General features: G+C 40.4%; 1 pseudogene; it reads left to right on the forward strand.

Moving 5' to 3' along the window:
• The first annotated feature begins 433 nt into the window (after positions 1-433).
• The window catches only part of LOC103075734 (dimethylaniline monooxygenase [N-oxide-forming] 5-like), a 50,663-nt pseudogene continuing 28,854 nt past the window's right edge, over positions 434-22,242 (forward strand).

Genomic DNA, 22,242 nt, shown 5'->3' on the forward strand with positions numbered 1-22,242 from the left:
TGGGATCTTCCCGGACCGGGGCACGAACCCGTGTCCCCTGCATCGGCAGGCGGACTCTCAACCACTGCGCCACCAGGGAAGCCCCCCTCCCTGTTGTTAAAGACCTTAAAGGCTGTGTCAAGCAGGACAAAGAATGGGGTTTGTGGGCCCTGTTCTAATTTTTGTAATTTTTATCTGATGTCAGGGGATGCTTGGCTTATTAAATGAACTGCAAGTATGGCTTGACCTTCAGGGGTCTCAGGGTCTATGTTGGTGTATTTCCTCATACGCTCTGCAAATCAGGCCTGAAAAAGGGCCGGATTTCTCAGAGGGTTCCTGTGTAACTTCTCTGAGTTTATTATAATTGACAGGTTTGAGGATTACCTTTTTCATACGTTAGCAACCTCTCATAGGGGAAGCATATTGGGACTTGGTTTGGAGCATTGGGCTGTCCATGACCGCGTGTGGGGAGGGGAAAGAGGGTCTGCGTCCGGGTAAGGAGGTGGAGATTGGGGAGCAGAAGTTTGAGGAGGAAGCGGGTACAAGAGGGGACAAGAAGGGGCATCCAAAACACCTGATGGAGGGGGAGATGGAGAGGGGCAAGGCGGTAAAGTTGGTGGAGGGGGAGAAGCAGGAGGATGAGGCAGCAGAGTGGCAATGGAGAGACACATGTGGCAGGAGTCCCTCAGGCTCAGATTCTGACTAAGGGCCACAAAGGCCTGGACGTATGGAACCTCAGAATCCTTTCTCAGCCTCCAACAATAAAGATCAAGTTAGAGGATCGTGTTATAATTTAGCATCCCGTTAAGAGGCCATGGTTCTTGGTCCCCCAGTTTGTACTGGGGCCAAGCCGTGTTACAAGAAAATGAGTCTCTTCTTTTTGGATATTGTCTGGGTCAAATTCCTTCCAATTCCTGAGAATACAACCAAGAGGTGAGTCTAAGGGGACAGATGTATCTGAACCCATTCTTAGCCCCAGTGCCATAGAATGGGGGTACTGAGAAGCAATGACAGACAAAAAGACGTCCCTCTTTGTCTCAGTGACGTCTCCGTGCGACTTAAGGCACCAGTGAGAACCGTGCCACTAAGGCACAAAAATGGCGACCGTCTCAGCAGTCGTGTCCAACTGAGAGAGGTGGCCAGAGCAATGAGAAACCGTGCAACTGGGGCACCAAAAACCAGAGAGGGCAATTCCCATAGCCAGCCAGGAATAACGTATGCAAAAGGCAATCATCAACCGTTAGAAGATCCTTAGGGATGGGGAAAAGTTTCTCGGGACGATCTAGAGGCGGTGGGGTCCTTTGGAGTCAGTCCGGGCTGGAGAGGAGGAAGTGGAAGTGACAGAAAAGAGGCCTGAAGATCCCGCCTTTTAACCTTACTGAGGAGGCGGTGGCCAAGGGACTGTGGGCTTTGTGTTTTGCTTCACCCACTATGTACCTCACGTTGCACAGAAGTTGTCTTGATGGAGGCAGACCCTCTCCTAGCCTGGTCTGTTCCGTGACCCCCTTATATCCTTTCATGGGAGTCTTCAAGCGACAGGTGCCCTAATGGCTTTTAAATGCCTGACCCGTGCCCGCACAATACCAATCGGCCTCAGTCAGAAGGAAGACAGAGGGACCCTCGCCTATTCTGGGCGGCAGTTACTGGGGCGAAGTGAGCTGTGGAGCCTTCGGAACACACCAGGGTGTGGCCCTGGCCAGAGTTCTTCTGTTGCTTCCCCGACAACTTGCCTGTTCACAGAGGGTCCCGAGGAATGAGGGGAGGAGGTGGGGAAAGAGATCCCCTGGAAATCCCCATACTGGTCTCCAGAAATGTTGTGGTCCGAACGAGGGTTGGAATAGAATTTCCAGACACAAGGCAGAACGTAAAGAAGATAGAATTTATTAAAGGGAAGGGCTGTTGCCGGAGCCGCAGGCCAACTTCCTGATAATCAGGGAGAGTCGACCCGGAGCAAGGGTTACTGGTCTGTTTTTATAGCCGGGGAACAAAGGCACCTGCGGGTCATCTGCTCATTGGGCAGGATATGTATACTTTCAATGTGCAGAGCATGAGAAGAACGGGACAAATACCTTTCCTTATTTGGGACGGGAAAGGGACAGGGCATGCTGCTTGGGAAGGCTCTGGGACATTGTAAGGTCGCAAGGTGACAGAGTGATAGGAGTCCTGTAACTCTTTGTTCCGGCAATGTTGGCCCTTTGAGTTTATCTTATTCTTTGTCCCTGGAGCATCACAATAACTGTGTTTAACAGTAGGTTTGCAAAATTCCTTAAAACTTAACAATTGGGTCTGACAGGCTAATTCCAACAGGCTGGTGCAGATGATTTTCTGATCAAAAAGTTACGTTTTCCTATAGGTAAATGATCACTTCCACAACGCCTCTGGCCCTTAGGGGAGAAATCCCCGCAGCCATTTTCTGGAAAGCTGGTTACATTTACAGAAAGCAATCAGAAAGCAAAATCAGTTGTAGTAGCAGGCTAATGCTCGTGATTCAGAGGGCAGACCATCTGAGCCCAGTGCTGGGAAGGCTTCAGGCGGCATGGCTATAAGCCAGTCAGCAGTGGTGTTCTATGAAAAAACATGGAAATTTTAGAATAGGGTTCAAAAATTCTGCCTTGGAATTCAACTCAAAGAAGACAGGCTATATACTGTTAACATATTCTTTTAATGGAGGTGGGGGGATGGAATCGGACTTTAGGTCAGTAATAAGTTTTTCACATTATTTGCTCTTGCTTTAAAGAGTACACGTTGGCTTCATTTACTGAGGTAAAGCTAGCTGTCTTTGCTACTGTGCTCATTCATTCTTCACATACTTATTGGCTCCCTGTGGCAAGCAAGGTGAGGCATGAAGCACAGTATGTTTAAAGACAAGTAAACTAGTCTCTTCTGTCCTGGAAGTCACAGTCTAGGGTGGAGACAGATATGTATATGGATCACAATTTAACATATTAATATTTCATTGCAGAAGTAAATGAAGTGAGCCATGGGGATGAACAACTGATTGGAACTTTTCATAATCTTCTTGCTAAAAACTTGGGGAACTAAGTAATAATTTAAAGAAATATCCCAAGAGGTACACGACGAAGAAAGGACCCACTGTTTCAGGCTAGTTTTATTTCCTACTTCTGTTTTGGTAAAGCTGAGTTGTCTAGTCAGCTCCGTTTGTAGGAAAGGCTCAGTACTCTGACCTCATTGGGACTCAGATTGGCCATAAATCATGGCACAGAGTCTAGCTAGCTAAAGATATTGGGGTTATTTCAAGATACAGAAAACCACAGGTGTTTGGGGAAGCCAAGGACCTATCTCCTCCTTTAAGAGCTGGGCCATTACTCTTCTGCTTCTCTCGTCTTCTCCTCTCTCCCTGCTGAGTGATGTCCTCAGTTTACCCTACCCATGGCCCAGAAAGGCTGCCCTAGCCTCCTCTGCAGCATTGTAGCTCTCCATATGTTACATCCCTTTGACTGCTCAAACCTTGAAGGATTAGGAGCTCACTCCCCGTCTAGTAGGCTGATACCAGTGCTGGGAAAAAACACACTGTCCAGAGCACAACTGTTTAGGACAGTAGGTGGTCCAGGCAGGAATTCCCCAGAAGGAAGTGTGGATGGATGGGCATTGCAGACTCTGGTGGGCAGGTCCCAGGAAGTGCTGGGGAAAAGCATCTGGCCAGAAGTCAGTCAGCCTGTGTCCTTGGCCTTGCTTTACTATTTGCTACTTGCAGACTTTAAACAAACGACTTCCCTTCAATGAGTCACAGTTTTCCTCTTCCGGAAAATGGGCTTGTAGTAATACTTGCCTTACATACTTTTCCTGAGGACCAAATTGGAAAAAAATAAGTTTACTAAGTGCTGGGAAGATGACAACTAAGCATTGAACAAATATAAGATTGTTGTGAGAATTTATCTAGGTACATATTCAGAAGTAGCCACAACATGGGCAGTTGCTGCAGACCAAGGTCCCACCAGATAATAACAGCCATGTCCAAGGGTTGGAGGATCTAGGACTGTGCTGAGCTACACCATTGGCCGTAGGGGTGAGTCAGTAATGTGCTGAGTCCCAGGGGAGTGATAACACTCATCTGTCATGAGCTGCTAGAGATATGTTGGAGGAGGATGAATGAGATTCAAGTTGTGAAAGCATGCAGCAAAGGTCATCGTCTTATAGAACATCTCTGTGGAGTCCTGTGGATGCTCTCTGCCTTGCAGGTACTGGAGAAGTCTAGCAGAAGTGCAGACTCACACATGCCTCTTAAAACACAATCTTTCTCTTCTGCGCTATTCATCAGGAACTCGTTGGGAATGTTTTCCTTTGCTTTCTAAAAAAGAAGGAGAAGTCAGAAGAAGGAAGGCCCAGCATCATAGATCTGTGAACATCAACACTTTCAAGGAAGTGACCTGCTTCAGTGTCTTCCCCATACCTGGTCATTTTCCAAATTACATTCACAACTCACAGCTCCCGGAGTATTGAGGCTGTATGCCAAGCACCTTGAACTTGTGAAATATATCTGTTTCCAGGTAAACTTTAGAATTTTTTGTCATCTTGACCCTTGAGAATCTGATGAAAGTAATTGTCATCTTTCTCCAGAATTGGACACATAAATGCATTTTTCATGCAATTTCAGGGGATTAAGTCCACTGGTTTAGAAACACTGACTACTGGGGAATTCCCTGGCGGTCCAGTGGTTAGGATACCATGCTTCCACTGCCAGGGCCCGGGCCCAATCCCTGGTTGTGGAACTAAGGTCCCGCAAGCTGCGTGCGACCAAAAACTAAAAATAAAAAATAGAAATACTGACTACTGAATTAGAGGCAATATTGTGTTTATTTGCAAAAGCTTGTTGCCCGTATAGTTGTCTTTTTCACATATGCATACATCAACCATATAATTTTCTCATGTGTCATTTTCCTTGCACAAACTCAGACTATTGATACAGTCCTCTTGCAGAGGGGTCTCTTTCCAGATTAAATGAATTCATGCATAGAAAACACTTAGGTCAGTGCTTATTGTAAGATAAACACTCAGTAAGCATTAGCTACTATCATCATCATCATCATCATTTTTCTAGACTCATAGAACTCTATATTTGGAAAAGCTTTGCCAGAGTTATCTCTCTTGCAATTCATTTTTTTGATGGATGGATATCTAGTTCCTGCTTGATTACTGCCCACAGCAGATTGTTCACCGCCTCAAAGAAGAGTTTGATTTAGTATTAGGTAGCATTTAATGTGGCATAAATCTCTAAAAAGGCAACTTTTAAACATGTGTCCATACATTTACCATCTCATCTGTCTGTTAATCCAGTTTTTAGATCAGTGGGTCTCAAACTTTGGTATAGTAGAAATCACCTGGAGACTTTGTTCAGTCACATTGCCGGTTCTAACTCCCTGAGATTCTGATTCAATGTGTCTGGAGGGGGCCCATGGATCTGCCCTTGACAAAGTTCCCAAGTGATGCTGCTGCTGCTGGTCTGCAAATCACATTTTGCATATCAAGGCTGTATTAACATATCATGCAAGCTTGGACCAGATGACTCTAATTTTCCAATTATGGGCATCCATAATAATAATCATAGAAAAAAACATAGTACACTGTATGAATTTGGGTATCATCAAAATGAATTTGTAAAAGTATTGTATAAAATGACTTCATGTGTATACTATGGTAAATCAAATTTCTGTTAGTAATAAGTGATATTTGTATATCATAGAAGGACCAGTGGAAAAGAAGTTGAATGGGATAATATATAGATTTTAGTTTTAAAGTGGGATAACTATGCAACTGTGCAAATACAACGTAAGAGCTAATGTCACCTTTTTGTTTCTAAATCTAAACTGATATTTTCCATATTTTTTTTTGTTTACAAAGAGATTGAGAAGTTCGAAGGTCTGTATTTCCACAGCAAGGCATATGCAAGTCGGGAGGGATTTATGGGGAAGAAAAATCCTGGTGATTGGCACTGACTTGGCTGTGGAGTTCAGCCACACAGCAAAGCTGGTTTGTTTTCGTATAGTTGTGTGTTGTTGACAGGGGATTCTTCACCTGCCTGTGCAGATGCACAAACCTAGGAGAGCTAAGATTCAAGGCTTTTAAAAATGGTTTTCCACTAAAAACACACGTCTATACATGAGAGGCAGGAGAGGTTTGAGCATGTTGGCTGGGCCAAATGGTGTTCAATAATCACGAACAGAAATAGTCAGCCCTTTTGCTCTTTGTCAAGATCCCTACTACTTAACACATTTATATTAGGGGAGACTACATGCTCGTTAGAAAGATTGAAGCACAATTACATGTGCAGATATCAGAAGATACTCATTAAAAACTCAAATTGTAGGGTCATGTGCATTTGTGATAGCATTTTTAGGAAAAAAACCTTAATACCCATGGTTGCACATGTATATACAACTCCAGGAAGATGCAAAAAACTGTTAACAGTGACTTCCTCTGGGGATAAGGAATGTGTGTGTGTGTGTGTGTGTGTGTGTGTGTGTGTGTGTGTGTAAAATAATAGTGAAGCAAAGTAGACAGCAACATGGATAATAAATTTAGCTCATCACTTTGCTATCCTTACTGGCGTGGTTTAGAAATACCCCTACCACCTGCAAAGAAGAGTTGAGCGGGGATGAAGGAGGATTTATAACGATCTAGATAGATGACTTAAATATTTCAAGTTTTCCAAATAGGTATTTAACATGCCGCTCACTTTGAGATCTGTGAACAATTTTTACACATGTGTAGTCGTGCCCATTTAGTATGGTTAACATGGTGCAAATAGATCAGTTGTTGGAAATGTGTTAAGTAATGGCACAATTATTGAGTTGTACGCTGAGGGGAGCTAACACACCGAGGTAACTCATCTGAAGCAAGGGTTAGTTTTGTCGATGTACAAGCTCGCCCTCTGCTGCCCATTCTTGAGAAATAACAGCTATTCTAAAGCGACTGTGTCTTCTCTATGGTCCAGATCATTCATTCATTCTGAGTATTGATCACCTACCATGTGCCAGGTGCATATATGAATCATCATACATGATACTTGAATGTCTGTTGTATGATTCTATTTACTTTTTTATATGTTTAAATATTCTTATTAAAAAACTATCCAATGTTAAGAGGAAAAAGGGTCAGAAAAATATATGATAAACAAAATTTCATACCTTATGTTCAGATGGTAGTTCTTTGGACCAATTAAATGAGGTAAAGTCATGTAATATATAAAATATCATAATATTTTAGAACTGCATATGGCTTAAAAAATTACTTAGTTCAACTCTTTTTACTTTAGAGCCAAAAAAACTGAGGTTCATGGGCATTAACAGCTAGTGTAGAGGCAGGCAGAAAATTAGAAAGAAAAGAAAAAACCAGTACTAAAATTTAGATCGCCTTGTTAGTGGATCTGCCACATTTTCAACCTAAGAATAAGAGAAATAATCAAGTTGTGTGTGAGTTTGTATTTTTGTGTGTTTAAACAAAACCACTTGTTTGACAAAAGAAATGAATAAAGACTAGTTCAAACTGTTTGCATAGAGTTGTATATTTAAGATTAATCCACACAGAAGTAAATAGCTGACATCAGAGAATGGATGAGGACACCAGGGGGTGATATGAGAAGAAAAAAAGAGGAAAGCTAATCCCAGACCTTTGCAAGATGTAAGATTTAGGAGATCCAGCTGAGAAAGTGCTCATATAAATCCAGGGCTAGAGACTGGCAGAGTTCAGGACACCCAGGGGGTGAGAGGACCCAGGCGCTGCTGGGGAATTTGATATGTAAAAGATGAAGGCACTTGATCTTGAGAAGTCTATAGATTAGGAGGAAACATATAGTTACACCATCCAAATATTGAAAAGTCTTGGTTTACTAAGTCTTTTTTAAAAAGAGGAACACACACTAAAATTTGGGGAAGAGTTGAAGGCATTTGTATTTTTCAGCCCTTCTGTCAGTTCACAGGCCACCATCCTCAACAGGATTTCCAAAGCAGTGAGAGGGCCAGGTAATGTTCCCAAGAGCCAGCAGCAGGTGTTGAAGTGATGGAAAGGGGAGGAATTCTGGCTCATGCATAATTCCCAGACGTTTACATCCTTTACCTGGTGAAGTAGATCATATGGTTTTGTTTCTACTGAAGAGGTCAGAAACTTCTATGTCTTTGCCCTGCTCCACAACTGCCTGACTACCCCACTTTGAACACTTTATTTTATTCCAGATATTACTGAGATGCAGGCAGCCTGGGTATTGAACTATGTATGGGATGAAGGCTAGTCCCATGGGCACTGTCCTTTTCACTTGCTTTAATACCATCAAGAAGACCATGGAGGCATTTATGTTGAATAATTGGGCAAAGAATGAATTATTTCTGTTTTTATTTCCACTACTCTCGGACACAGATCAAAAAATATATTGCTGTAATTTATGTCAAAGAGTGTTCTGCCTAGGTTTTCCTCTAAGAGTTTTATAGTATCTGGTCTTACATTTAGGTCTTTATTCCATTATGAGTTTATTTTTGTGTATGGTGTTAAAGAATGTTTCAGTTTCACTTTTTACATGTAGCTGTCCTGTTTCCCCAGCACCATTTATTGAAGATACTGTCTTTTCTCCATTGTATAGTCTTGCCTCCTTTGTCATAGATTAATTGACCACAGTTGCATGAGTTTATCTCTGGGCTTTCTATCCTGTTCCATTGATCTATATTTCTGTTTTTGTGCCAGTACCATAATGTTTTGATGACTGTAGGCTTGTAGTATAGTCTGAAATCAGGGAGCCTGATTCCTCCACCTCCATTTTTCTTTCTCAAGATTGCTTTGGCTCTTCAGGGTCTTTTGTGTCTCCATACAGATTTTAAGACTTTTTGTTCTAGTTCTGTGAAAAATGCCATTGGTAATTTGATACGGATTACATTGAACCTATAGATTGCCTTGGGTCGTATAGTCTTTTTGACAATATAAATTCTTTCTGTCCAAGAACATGGCATATCTTTCCATCTGTTTGAGTCATCTTTGATTTATTTCATCAGCGTCTTATAGTTTTTGGAGTACAGGTCTTTTGCCTCCTTAGGTAGGTTTTTTCCTAGGTATTTTAATCTTTTTTGATGCAATGGTAAATGGGATTGTCTCCTTAATTTCTCTGTCTGATCTTTTGTTGTTAGTCTATAGAAATGCAACAGATTTCTGTGTATTTATTTTGTATCCTGCCACTTTTCCAAATTCATTGATGAGCTGTAGTAGTTTTCAGGTATCACCCTTAAGATTTTCTATGTATAGTATCATGTCACCTGCAAACAGTGACAGTCTTACTTCTTCTTTTCCAATTTGGATTCCCTTTATTTCATTTTCTTCTCTGATTACCATGGCTAGGACTTCCAAAACTATGTTGAATAAAAGTGGCGAGAATGGACATCCTTGTCTTGTGATCTTAGAAGAAATGCTTTCAGCTTTTCACCATTGAGTATGATGTTAGCTGTTGGTTTGTCATATATGACCTTTATTACATTGAGGCATGTGCTCTCTATGCCCACTTTCTGGAGATTTTTTTTATTACAAATTTGTGTTGAATTTTGTCAAAACCTTTTTCTGCATCTATTGAAATGAACATATAGTTTTTATTCTTCAATTTGTTGATGTGGTGTATGACATTGATTGATTTGCAGATATTGAAAATTCTTTGCATCTCTGGGATAAATCCCACTTGATCATGATGTATGATCCTTTTAATGTATTGTTGGATTCATTTTGCTAGTATTTTGTTGAGGATTTTTGCATCTATGATCATCAGTGATATTGGCCTGTAATTTTCTTCGTTTGTGACATCTTTGTCTGGTTTTGATATCAGGGTGATGGTGGCCTCATAGAATGAGTTTGGGAGTATTCCTTCCTCTGCAATTATTTGGAATAGTTTGAGAAGGATGTGTGTTAACTCTTCTCTAAATGTCTGATAGAATTAGCCTGTGATACCATCGTCCTGGACTTCTGTTTGTTGTGAGTTTTTAAATCACACTTTCACTTTCAGTACTTATGATTGGTCTGTTCATATTTTCTATTTCTTCCTGGTTCAGTCTTTGGAGATTGTACCTTTCTAAGAATTTGTCCATTTCTTCTAGGTTGTCCATTTTATTGGCATATAGGGCTAGTAGTAGTCTCTTATGGTCCTTTGTATTTCTGTGGTGTCCATTGTAACTTCTTTTCATTTCTAATTTTATTGCTTTGAGCCCTCTACCTTTTTGTCTTGATGTATCTGCTAAAGGTTTATCAAGTTTGTTTATCTTTTCAAAGAATCAACTTTTAGTTTCATTGATCTTTTCTATTATTTTCTTCATCTCTATTTCATTTATTTCTACTCTGATCTTTATGATTTCTTTCCTCCAACAAACTATGGGTTTTGTTTGTTCTTCTTTCTCTAGTTGCTTTAGGTGTAAGGTTAGGTTGTTTATTTGAGATTTTTCTTCTTTCCTGAGGTAAAAGTGTATTGCTATAAACTTCCCTCTTAGAACTGCTTTTGCTGTGTCCCATAGGTTTTAGATCATTTCCATTGGTCTCTAGGTATTTGTTTGATTTCCTCTTTGATTTCTTCAGTGATCCATTGGTTGTTTAGTAGCATATTGTTTAGCCTCCATGTGTTTGTGTTTTTCACAGTATCATTTTTGTTGTAGTTGATTTCTAATCTCATGGCATTGTGGTTAGCAAAGATGCTTGATATGATTTCAATTTTCTTAAATTTACCAAGGCTGTCTTTGTGGCTCAGCATGTGACCAATCCTGGAGAATGTTCCATGTGCACTTGAGAAGAATGTATTCTGCTGTTTTGGATGGAATGCTCTATAAATATCAGTTAAGTCCATCTGGTCTAATGTGTCATTTAAGGTCTGTGTTTCCTTGTTGATTTTCTCTCTGGATGATCTGTCAGCTGGTGAAAGTGGGGTGTTAAAATCCCCCACTATTATTGTGTTACTGTTGATTTCTCCTTTTATGGATGTTAATATTTGCCTTATGTATTGAGATGCTCCTATGTTTGGTGTATATATATTTACAGTTGTTTCATCTTTTCTCGGGTTGATCCTTGGTCATTATGTAATGTCCTTCTTTGTCTCTTATAGCGGTCTTTATTTTAAAGTCTATTTTGTCTGATATGGGTATTATTCCAGCTTCCCTTTGATTCCCATTTCCATGGAATACTTTTCCATCCTCATACTTTCAGTCTGTATGTGTTCCTAGATTTAAAGTGGGTCGCTGGTAGACAGCATATATACAGGCTTGTTTTTGTAACCATTCAGCCAGTCTATGTCTTTTGGTTGGGTCATTTAATCCATTTATGTTTAAGGTAATTATCAACATGTATGTTCTTATTGCCATTTTGTTAATTGTTTTGTACTTGTTTGTTTTTATATCTTATTTTATTTCTTTATTTTTTAACATGTTTATTGGAGTATAATTGCTTTACAATGGTGTGCTAGTTTCTGCTTTATAACAAAATGAATCTGCTATACATATACATATATCCCCATATCTCCTCCCTCTTGTGTTTCCCTCTCCACCTCCCTATCCCACCCCTCTAGGTGGTCAAAAAGCACCAAACTGATCTCCCTGTTCTATGCAGCTGCTTCCCACTAGATATCTATTTTACATTTGGTAGTATATATAAGTCAATGCCACTCTCTCACTTCGTCCCAGCTTACCCTTCCCCCTCCCCGTGTCCTCAAGTCCATTCTCTATGTCTGTGTTTTTGTTCCTGTCCTGCCCCTAGGTTCTTCAGACGCTTTTTTTTTAGATTCCATATATATGTGTTAGCATACGGTATTTGTTTTTCTCTTTCTGACTTACTTCACTGTGTATGACAGACTCTATAAGCAAATTGATCAACGTGATACACCATATTAACAAATTGAAGGAGAAAAACCGTATGATCATCTCAATAGATGCAGAAAAACTTTTGACAATATTCAACACCCATTTATGATCAAAACTCTCCAGAAAGTAGGCATAGAAGGAACTTACCTCAACATAATATAGGTCATATATGACAAACCCACAGCCAACATCATCCTCAATGGTTAAAAACTGAAACCATTTCCTCTAAGATCAGGAACAGGACAGGGTTTTCTACTCTCACCACTATTATTCAACCTAGTTTTGGAAGTTTTAGCCACAGCAACCAGAGAAGAAAAAGAAATAAAAGGAACCCAAATCAGAAAAGAAGAAGTAAAACTGTCACTGTTTGCAGATGACATGATACTATACATAGAGAATCCTAAAGATGCTACCAGAAAACTACTAGAGCTAATCAATGAATTTGGTAAAGTAGCAGGACACAAAATTAATGCACAGAAATCTCTTGCATTCCTAGACACTAATGATGAAAAATCTGAAAGAGAAATTAAGGAAACACTCCCATTTACCACTGCAACAAAAAGAATAAAATACCTAGGAATAAACCTATCTAAGGAGACAAAAGACCTGTATGCAGAAAATTATAAGACACTGATGAAAGAAATTAAAGATGATACTGTCATCCCTATCAAGCTACCAATGGCATTTTTCACAGAACTAGAACAAAAAATTTCACAATTTGTATGGAGGCACAAAAGACTCCGAATAGCCAAAGCAATCTTGAGAAAGAAAAACGGAGCTGGAGGAATCAGGCTCCCTGACTTCAGACTATACTGCAAAGCTACAGTAATCAAGACAGTATGGTACTGGCACAAAAACAGAAATTTAGATCAATGGAACAGGATAGAAAGTCCAGAGATAAACCCACGCACATATGGTCACCTTATTTTTGGATTTGCTTTTGTAGGTGGTGTTTTTTCTTCCTTTCCTCTCTTGTTCTCTTCTATTGTGATTTGATGACTAACTTTAGTGTTGTGTTTAGATTCCTTTTTCTTTTTCATGTGTATCTATTGTAGATTTTTTGGTTTGTCATTACCATGAGGTTTTGATATACTAATCTATAGATAAACAAGATTATTTTAAGTTGTTTGTCTTTTGATTTCAAATGCATTTCAAATATCCTGCGTTTGTGCTCTCCTCTCACAATTGCTAGTTTTGATATCATATTTGTGTGCATATTATTTCCTACCTTTACTGTATGTTTGCCTTTACCAGTGAGCTTTTCCAGTTGTAATTTTCTTGTTTCTAGTTGTGGCCTTTCTTTTCCACCTAAAGAAGTTCCTTTAACATTTGTTGCAAAGTTGGTCTGGTGGTTCTGAATTCTCTTAGCTTCTGCTTATCTGTAAAGATTTTGATTTCTTCATCAAATCTGAACGAGACCCTGCTACCCTCTACCCTTGTAGAGTATTCTTGGTTGTAGCTTCTTCCCTTTCATCTCTTTAAATATACCATGCCACTCTGTTCTGGCCTGCAGAGTATCTGCTGATAACCTTATGAGAGTTCCTTTTTATGTTAGTTGTCATTTTTCCCTTGTTGCTTTTAATATTTTCCCTTTGTCTTTAATTTTTGTCAATTTGATTACTATGTGTCTTGGCATGTATCTCTTTGGGTTTATCCTGCCTAGGACTCTCTGTGCTTCCTGGACTTGGGTGACTGTTTCCTTTTCTATGTTAGGGAATTTTTCAGTTATTATCTCTTCAGATATTTTCTCAGGTCTTTTCCTCTCTCTTCTCCTTCTGGGACACCTATAATGTGAATGTTGGTGCATTTAGTGTTGTCCCAGAGATCTCTTAGACTGTCCTCATTTCTTTTCATTCTTTTTTCTTTATTCTGTTCTGCAGCATTTCCACCATTCTGTCTTCCAGCTCACTGATCCATTCTTCTGCCTCAGTTATTCTGCTATTGTTTCCTTCTAGTGTATTTTCCATTTCAGTTATTGTATTGTTCATCTGTTTGTTGGTTCTTTAGTTCTTCTACGTCTTTGTTAAACATTTCTTGTATCTTCTCATTTGTGCCTCCATTCTTTTTCCAAGATCTTGGATTATCTTTACAATATGTTCCCTACATATGAACGAGTTTCATTCTGAGAGCACATTTGTAAGTCCAATTTGTTCTTAAGTCCAACAGTGTTAGCCTAGGTACCCAACTAACACAACTGGCTATGTAGTACTGTACTGTAATAGGTTTATAATACTTTTCACACAAATAATCCATAAAAAACAAACACAAAAAATAAAGAAAGCATTTTTAATCTTACAGTACAGTACCTTGAAAAGTACAGTAGTACAGTACAACAGCTGGCATACAGAGGCTGGCATCGAGTGAACTGGCAAGAAGAGTTACTGACTGGAGGAGGGAGAGGAGGTGGGAGGTGGTAGAGCTGAAGGATCATCAGCAATAGGAGATGGAGGGCAAGCTGCAATTTCACTCATGCCTGACATTGATTGCACAGGTTCTAGCTCCTTCCTGGATTCAATTCTATCTACCTTCTTGTAAAAACCAGCCAGTGATGTCTGGGTAGTAGCTCTTTTTTTCTCATCATAGATGACACGGTAGCACTGGATTGCATTCTAAACGGCTGCTGCAACCTTCATGTACCATTCTATATTTGGGTCCTATGCCTCAAAAACTAACAGTGCCTCCTCAAATAAATTTCCTTGCCATTTCCTGTGTCGTGAATCTCTTCAGTTCTTCAGTTACTTCTTCTTCCTTCTGTCTCTCTTCATCCTTTCTCTGGGCCTCTAAATCCATCAGGTCTTCATTAATAAGCTACACAAAGTAAGTACACAGAAGCACAACCACTTGTAGAGGAGTCACACATGTGACAATGTACACCAGACACATGAGCTAACTTACGTGATTGGACATGAGAAAGCATGTTCTCATTTTTGAAAGTTCGCAACTTGAAGGTTCATATGTAGGGGACTTACTGTACTATCATGACTCTGAATTCTTTTCCGGGTAGATTGCCTATCTCCACTTTACTTAGTTGTTCTTCTGGGGTTTTATCTTGTTCTTTCACCTGGGACATATTTCTCTGCCATCTCATTATGTCTAACTTTCTGTGATTGCAGTCTCCATTCCACAGGCTGCAGGGTTGCATTTCTTCTTGCTTCTGCTGTCCGCCCCCTCGTATATGAAGCCATCTAAGAGGCTTGTGCAGGCTTCCTGGAGGGAGGGACTAGTTCCTGCTCACTGGTGTGTGGAGCTGGGTCTTGTCCCTCTGGTGGGAAAGGCTGTGTCAGAGGATGTGTTTATTGGGCAGCTGTGTGTTCAGGAAGACTTTAAGCAGCCTGTCTGCTGATGGGTGGATCTGTGTCCCCACCCTGTTGGCTGTTTGGCCTGAGGCATCTCAGCATTGGAGCCTACAGGCTGTTGGATGGAGCCAGGTTTTGGTGAGAAAATGGCGGCCTCCAAGAGGGCTCACGCTAATGAGTACTCTCCAGAACTACCTCTGCCAGTGTCCTTGTCCCCATGGTGAGTCACAGCTGCCCCCCACCTCTGCAGGAGACCCTCCAATACTAGCAGGTAAGTCTGGCCCAGTCTCTTATGAGGTCATCACTTTTCTCCCTGGGTCCTGGTGCACACGAGACCCTGTGTGTGTCCTCCGGGATTGGAGTTTCTGTTTCCACCAATCCTGTGGAATTCCTGTGGTCAAACCCTGCTGGACTTCAAAGCCAGATTCTCTGGGGTTCCTCCTCCTGTTGCCAGACCCCCAGACTCAGGACCCTGATGTGGGGCTCAGGACTTTCACTCCTGTGGGAGAACTTCTGTGGTATAATTATTTTCCAGTTTGTGGGTTGTCTACCCGGAATGTATGGAATTTGATTTTATCATGATTACATCCCTCCTATCATCTCATGGCTTCCTCTTTGTCTTTGGATGTAGGGTATCTTTCTTGGTAGGTTCCAGAATATTTTTGGCAATGGTTGTTCAGCGGTTAGTTGTGATTTTGGTGTTTCTGTAAGAAGAGGTAAGCTCACATCCTTCTACTCTGCCATCTTGTGTCCCAGGCAAAGAATAAATTAAATTCAAGATACAACCATGTAGGGCTTCCCTGGTGGTGCAGTGGCTGAGAGTCCGCCTGCCGGTGCAGGGGACACAGGTTCGTGCCCCGGTCCAGGAGGATCCCATGTGCCGCGGAGCGGCTGGGCCCGTGAGCTATGGCCGCTGAGCCTGCGCGTCCGGAGCCTGTGCTCCGCAACGGGAGAGGCCGCAACAGTGAGAGGCCCGCGGACCGCAAAAAAAAAAAAAAAAAAAAAAAAAGATACAACCATGTAAAGTACAGTTTAAATCCTTAGAAAAGATATTCATGTTACCCATTAGGGTGCAATTATTTTGTCTCAGCTGATGTGATTATAAGAACTGGAAAGGCCAAACAGACTTTCTATACATTATGGCCTGTACACTTCACTAGTGAGATGGAATTCAAGATAATCCCTCAGAAGATATTGATTCTTATTGTACAGATAATTCTAACCATGAGTTAGTCTTGTTTAGTCAGGTCAAAGTTACAAAAAAGAAGGGAAATACTGCTGGCTACAGATGCAGTGACAAGAGCCATAATAATGAATAACATAGGGAGGAGACATTAAAAATGTATTACAGAACTTGAGCAGTTATTAAGTTGCTTATAATGAGAATGAGCAATAAAAGAAGGTTATGCTCATTATGCATTGTTTAAGAAATAAGATGAATATAATAAATTTTAGAAATATTTTCATCTAAACACAAAGTAAAAAGTAAAAGAAGGATTTCTTCACCTGTGTAAATTTCAGTTCCTCAAAATTCTGCTTATATGAAAGTGCCTGGTAAATGAAGCTTTGCTGTGTATACACAATCACCACCACCGTGTGAAATTCCACTAAAGCTCTCAGCACCTGGCAAGAGCTGTGTGCTAGAGCTGAGGCATCACAGCACAGAGAGAATGAAGAGTAGGTCATTGTGATAAATGCTTGATCCGAGTTGAGAGTCAGAATCAAGTTAAGAATGGGACCCTCACATTGCAGTGTTTATCTACACCTCTGTCTTGCACTAGTGTAGATAGTTATCTTTAAGGGTGGAAAGCCAGACAAAGCCTTTTGCACTGGAGGACCAGAATTTTGTTTTCCTGGCTTTTTACTGGCTTCTTAGTATGAGAATGGCCTTATAAAGGAAGAATAAAAGAAGAGGAAAAGGATAACCCTGGAGTCTTAACCTTTTCTAAAGAATATTTTCATCTCATTTATAGAAACAGAGGGGAGAAAAAGAGTAGCCAATAAAATTTTCTGGAATGAATAAGCGGTTAAGTGAATGAATAAATGAAGTGAGACAAAGGTTAATATGAATCACCTTCCCTGTTTTTACAGATTTCTACACTCTCAAGTGAGCATTCATAGCAAGCTTTCCAACCACATCATTTCTGGAAGAATACTGGTCAAATCCAGTGTGAAAGACTTCATGGAAATAGCCAACACTTTGAAGATGGTAGCACTGTGTAGAATATTGACGTGGTCATTTTTTGCCACAGGAAATACCTTCTCATTTCTTTTCTTCAATGGTATGTGAATATCATTGATAACCAAGTATCTTTATATCTTTGTGTATTTCCACTTCATTTGGAAAAGTTAACTTTGGCTTTCATTGGTTTAATCCAGCCAGTGGTAACACCAACAATGGAACCCCACAGTCACTGGGCCGGATGTGTATTTAAAGGTAAGAGAATGTTGCTGAATGAGTTTCCATGGTTTCTCTGCTACTGCTAGGTACGCTGAACCAGAGGAGTATTAAAATCAAGCCAGTTTAAATTAAAGCACTGGACAATTACAGCCAACATTACTATTCACTCATTTCTTTCTTTTAAAATAATTCCATCTTCCAGTCAGATTTTATTTAGCTTAAAGGTCATAACAAGGCCAGATTTTTTTGTTGTGTTAGTTTCTGCTTTATAACAAAGTGAATCAGCTATACATATACATATATCCCCATATCTCTTCCCTCTTGCGTCTCCCTCCCTCCCACCCTCCCTCTCCCACCCCTCTAGGTGGTCACAAAGCACCAAGCTGACCTCCCTGTGCTATGCGGCTGCTTCCCACTAGATATCTATTTTACATTTGGTAGTGTATATATGTCCATGCCTCTCTCTCACTTCGTTTTGGAGAATTTAGAAATGTCTGAAAAAGAAAAGTAGGAGAAATCCATTTATAACAGCTTTACAAATGTGGAAGACTTTCCCATCTTTTTCTTTTTTAAGTGATTCTGCTTTACAATATAGGAATAAAAACTCCCATCTCTGTTGCTAACAGGTAAAAGTCAGGTATGTATTTTCTTTCTAGGGGTGCTCTCTCAGGTCATTTTAATCAGCTTTGGAGAAGCTCAGCACCAGAATCCCACTTTTTAAATTTCCTGGAACCATACTCTGCCTTTCCCTAGACCCTTCTTTATACTATATTTCCTTTCATAGGACTGAACAGGTTGCCGTTCTCTGAGGACATGATGGTTGATATTGTCTGGAGAAGACAAGATCTTCTTTGTGGGAAAAGGTGGGGCCCTCAACCAGCAGGCAGTTACTGAAAGTAGGGTCTATGCACTAAAGGGAGTGGGGTCTAAAAAGGCAAAATCGGTGAGTCAGATTTTAGACATAACTTCTAAAACCAGGGAGGCAGCTTCCAAGAATATTCAGAGAAAAGATTGAAAGCTCCTTAAGTAGGCACTTATTCTGTCCTTGGCTTTAATATTCAGGTATAATTTGATTATCCTACAGGCTAAGAGAAAATATTTCATAATGTAGAAATGATAGAAACAAAGCAGAAATTCACTGATGAAAAATATCAGAGTGCTTACTATGTGCCAGAAACTTTGCTAGTCAGATGGGATCAAGGTATCAATAACATCATCCCCAACAACAAAGAGCTCCCACCTGATGGTAATTAAATGCTTCCCAACTGAGAGACTGAATCTTCACATAAGCTAAGACCACAAGTGTGTCCTAAGAGACATTCTGAAGGTGGGAGGAATAATGTTAATGCTCTGATCAGGAAAAGACCTAAGGCAACTAGAATAGTTTCTAGACTCCTTTTTGCCATCTTTTAGGAGACTTCCACATAGGTCCATTTTTAGGTTTAGTAACAAAGGATAATGACCTTAACACTTAGAACAGGAGAAGAATAAAGCCAAATTCAACCTTTTGTAGCCAGATTCTCCAAACGTATCCTTAGATAATTGCAGTGAATGGTTAAGTAAATGTCTACTCCATACCTAAATATTTGCTGAGACCTCTGTAGACTGTAAAAAAGACTATAAGATCTGATCATTGCCCACAGACAGCTTACAGCACAAGACTCCATGTGCACAGACCACACCCAGACAGTATACAAAGTAGAGACAAGCAATGGTAAGAGCAATTAGTTAGGGCAAGGGTGGCTGGCTGGGGAGAATTCAAGTGGTCAGAAGGGGAGGACTTGAGCTTTGCCCTGAAAATAACAGTTGTTTATGCAAAAGGGAAGGAAAGAGGCTGAGCCTCCCAAGATGAAGTGTGACCCCAGAAACTGCAAAGTCAGTAATGGCTTCTCTTCCCTCTGCACAGCCAATGAGAGCCATGTGGTTTGTTTATAGGTATACTCAGAATCTTTAGCAGAGGCTTCAGGAGGATTATAACAACTCCATGGACAGAGTTGCTCCTCTGGCAGGAATGAAACCCAGTTTGCTATCTCCCTTATCCACTGATCCCAAGCTAGCAGTGGGCGTTGTCTTTGGATTATGTACCCCATACCAGTACCACCGGCAGGGATACTGGGGAAATGGGATGGAGTGCAAAGAACCATTCTGATACAGAGTGAGTGGATTCTCAAACCCATAAGAACCCTCGGAAGTACACGAAGGCATCTGCCAATCTCATAAACCAACCTGGTTCCAGTTGCTCTGTGCCAGCCTGGCCATCTCAGTGTTCGTGATCACCTATTAACATGACAGAATAAAGCAAAGGCTACAGGGTCCCAAGTGTCCATCCACTTCCTAAGGCAATCCCTGCTGCCTTTGGATGGCTTAGTTCCCCTGGCCTGGCTTGCTCCCAGAAAGGCATTTACTCATCATAGATCACTGAGACAGAAGGTTTGCCTGGCTGTCATTGTCTTTCTCTATCATTGTCTATTAAGTGCTCACGTGTGCACATGGCACTGTAACTAGCAACAGTAAGATCCCACACTGGTTGAGCATCAGTTAAACGACAAGCCCATTGTAGAATTTTATTTGAATTGTATCTCCATTCAGTAAGAACATTTAGATAATGGTGCCTTGATCGTATGATCTCTATGTATTTATTCATAACAGAGTGGAATTTAAAAGATGCCCACTTCCCTTAGTGTATGGCAGGAGTCTTGTGTAATTTCAGTTGCCCAAGATTCAATGATATAAATATAAATAAATGAACATTTATTTTTCTACCATGTGCTAGCCACATTTCTAGGTGCTTTACATGTGTTATCTGATAAACTTCACAACAGTATATACGAGGGAAGAATTTTAAATTCCTCTTGTGGAAGGTGTTAGCTAAGATTGCCCAAGATTATATATTATAATAAATGGTGGTTCAGCGTTTGAACCTGATACAAAAGACAGTGTTCTTTACTGTGTATCACACTCTCTCTCATTCATTTTAAACTGCTACATAGTTTACATACTAGAATATTTAAAACCCTGCTAGTGTGATATGTATTCTCTTTATTGCTGATTGCCTGCTGGAGTAAGCAAATTGTTACATTGTACATAGGCAAAAGATGTATTTTTCTAACAACACATAAATATTTATAACAGAATGCCTTGTTGAAGTTTCTTTCTTCCATATAATTTACAAATTGCATATTACCATGATGTGAAGCCAAAAACATTTTCAAACTATATTTCCTAACATGAAAATGTTTATCATCTCGGTCCCTTTTACATGTTTGAATAAAAGAATGTACATTTTTTTTACATCTTTACTGGATTATAATTGCTTTACAATGTTGTGTTAGTTTCTGCTGTATAACAAAGTGAATCAGCTCTACGTATACATATAGCCGCATATCCCCTCCCTCTTGTATCTCCCTCCCCCCCTCCCTATCTCACCCCTCTAGGTGGTCACAAAGCACCGAGCTGATCTCCCTGTGCTATTCAGCTGCTTCCCACTAGCTAGCTATTTTACATTTGGTAGTGTATATATATGTCCATGCCACTCTCTCACTTCATCCCAGTTTACCCTTCCCCCTCCCCATGTCCTCAAGTCCATTCTCTACATCTGCATCTTTATTCCTATCCTGCTCCTAGGTTCATCAGAACTTTTTTTTTTTTTGATTCCATATATATGTGTTAGCATACGGTATTTGATTTTCTCTTTCTCACTTACTTCACTCTGTATGACAGACTCCAAGTCCACCCACCTCACTACAAATAACTCAATCTCATTTCTTTTTATGGCTGAGTAATATTCCGTTGTATATATGTGCCACATGTTCTTTATCCAAGGAATGTGCATTTTAAAGAATCTCTAGTTAAAAAGCCTTTCTTTGAATGATTAATATGGTATATATCATCAGTTTCCAATTTCTGGCTCACAAATGAAATCTGAGTTAATGATAGTGTAAAATGTGTATTAACATTTATTTTCACATTATAAAATATTTGAAAAGGCATCTATAAATCCACCAATCTCATTGTGAGATTCGTTAGTGTTGTTCATCAAATATTTCTAGTTCTCTCTCTCTGATCACATGTGTACAGGGCTAGGTTAATCTCTGAACAGCCAGAGATGCCTGGATAGCAACACATCATCAGCCTGAGATAAAGGTTTGCTGACTGGATGATGGAGAGGCACCACTTGGAAAAGTTGCAAAGGCAAGAACTGGAGTCCGCTAGGGCATCCGGACAAGAGTCGAAAATCTAAAGTCACAAAATGCAGTCAGTTTGGGCTACATCATTGGCATCAGGAGAAAGGAAAGCAGAAAGCAGCTCCAGGATGTGAATGAGATGACAGCCACTCTCACATACCAGAGCCCTTCTGCACTTCATGTCTCAAGTCATCTCTGGAACAGAGGTGTGGGTTTGCCTCAAGAGACAGATCGGGTCCAGACGGACTCTGCACTCTTTAGACACATGTGCAGAGCAATATGAACCACCTTACCCCAATATTCCACTGCCATTTAGGGCCAGGGTTGGGAAATGAAATTCTGTTTATGCAGTGAGATAGTTCTGTGGAGGCAGAAGTTTGACTGACTCAGGTCTTTAAATATATAATTAGAGAAATAAACTTGCTGCAAATTGAGAGTGGTGCAAAGGCTTTGTATGTGTCAGAAGGGATAAGCAAAGTCTTAATTTGTTGTTCTGCAATTCTCATGCCCTCCCCAGGTCTCAGCCTAAAAAGGCACACACAGGCTCATGTAGGCTCCTG

This window comes from Lipotes vexillifer, unplaced genomic scaffold, assembly GCF_000442215.2.
Source record: "Lipotes vexillifer unplaced genomic scaffold, Lipotes_vexillifer_v1.1 scaffold189, whole genome shotgun sequence".
Classification (NCBI taxonomy): Eukaryota; Metazoa; Chordata; class Mammalia; order Artiodactyla; family Lipotidae; genus Lipotes; species Lipotes vexillifer.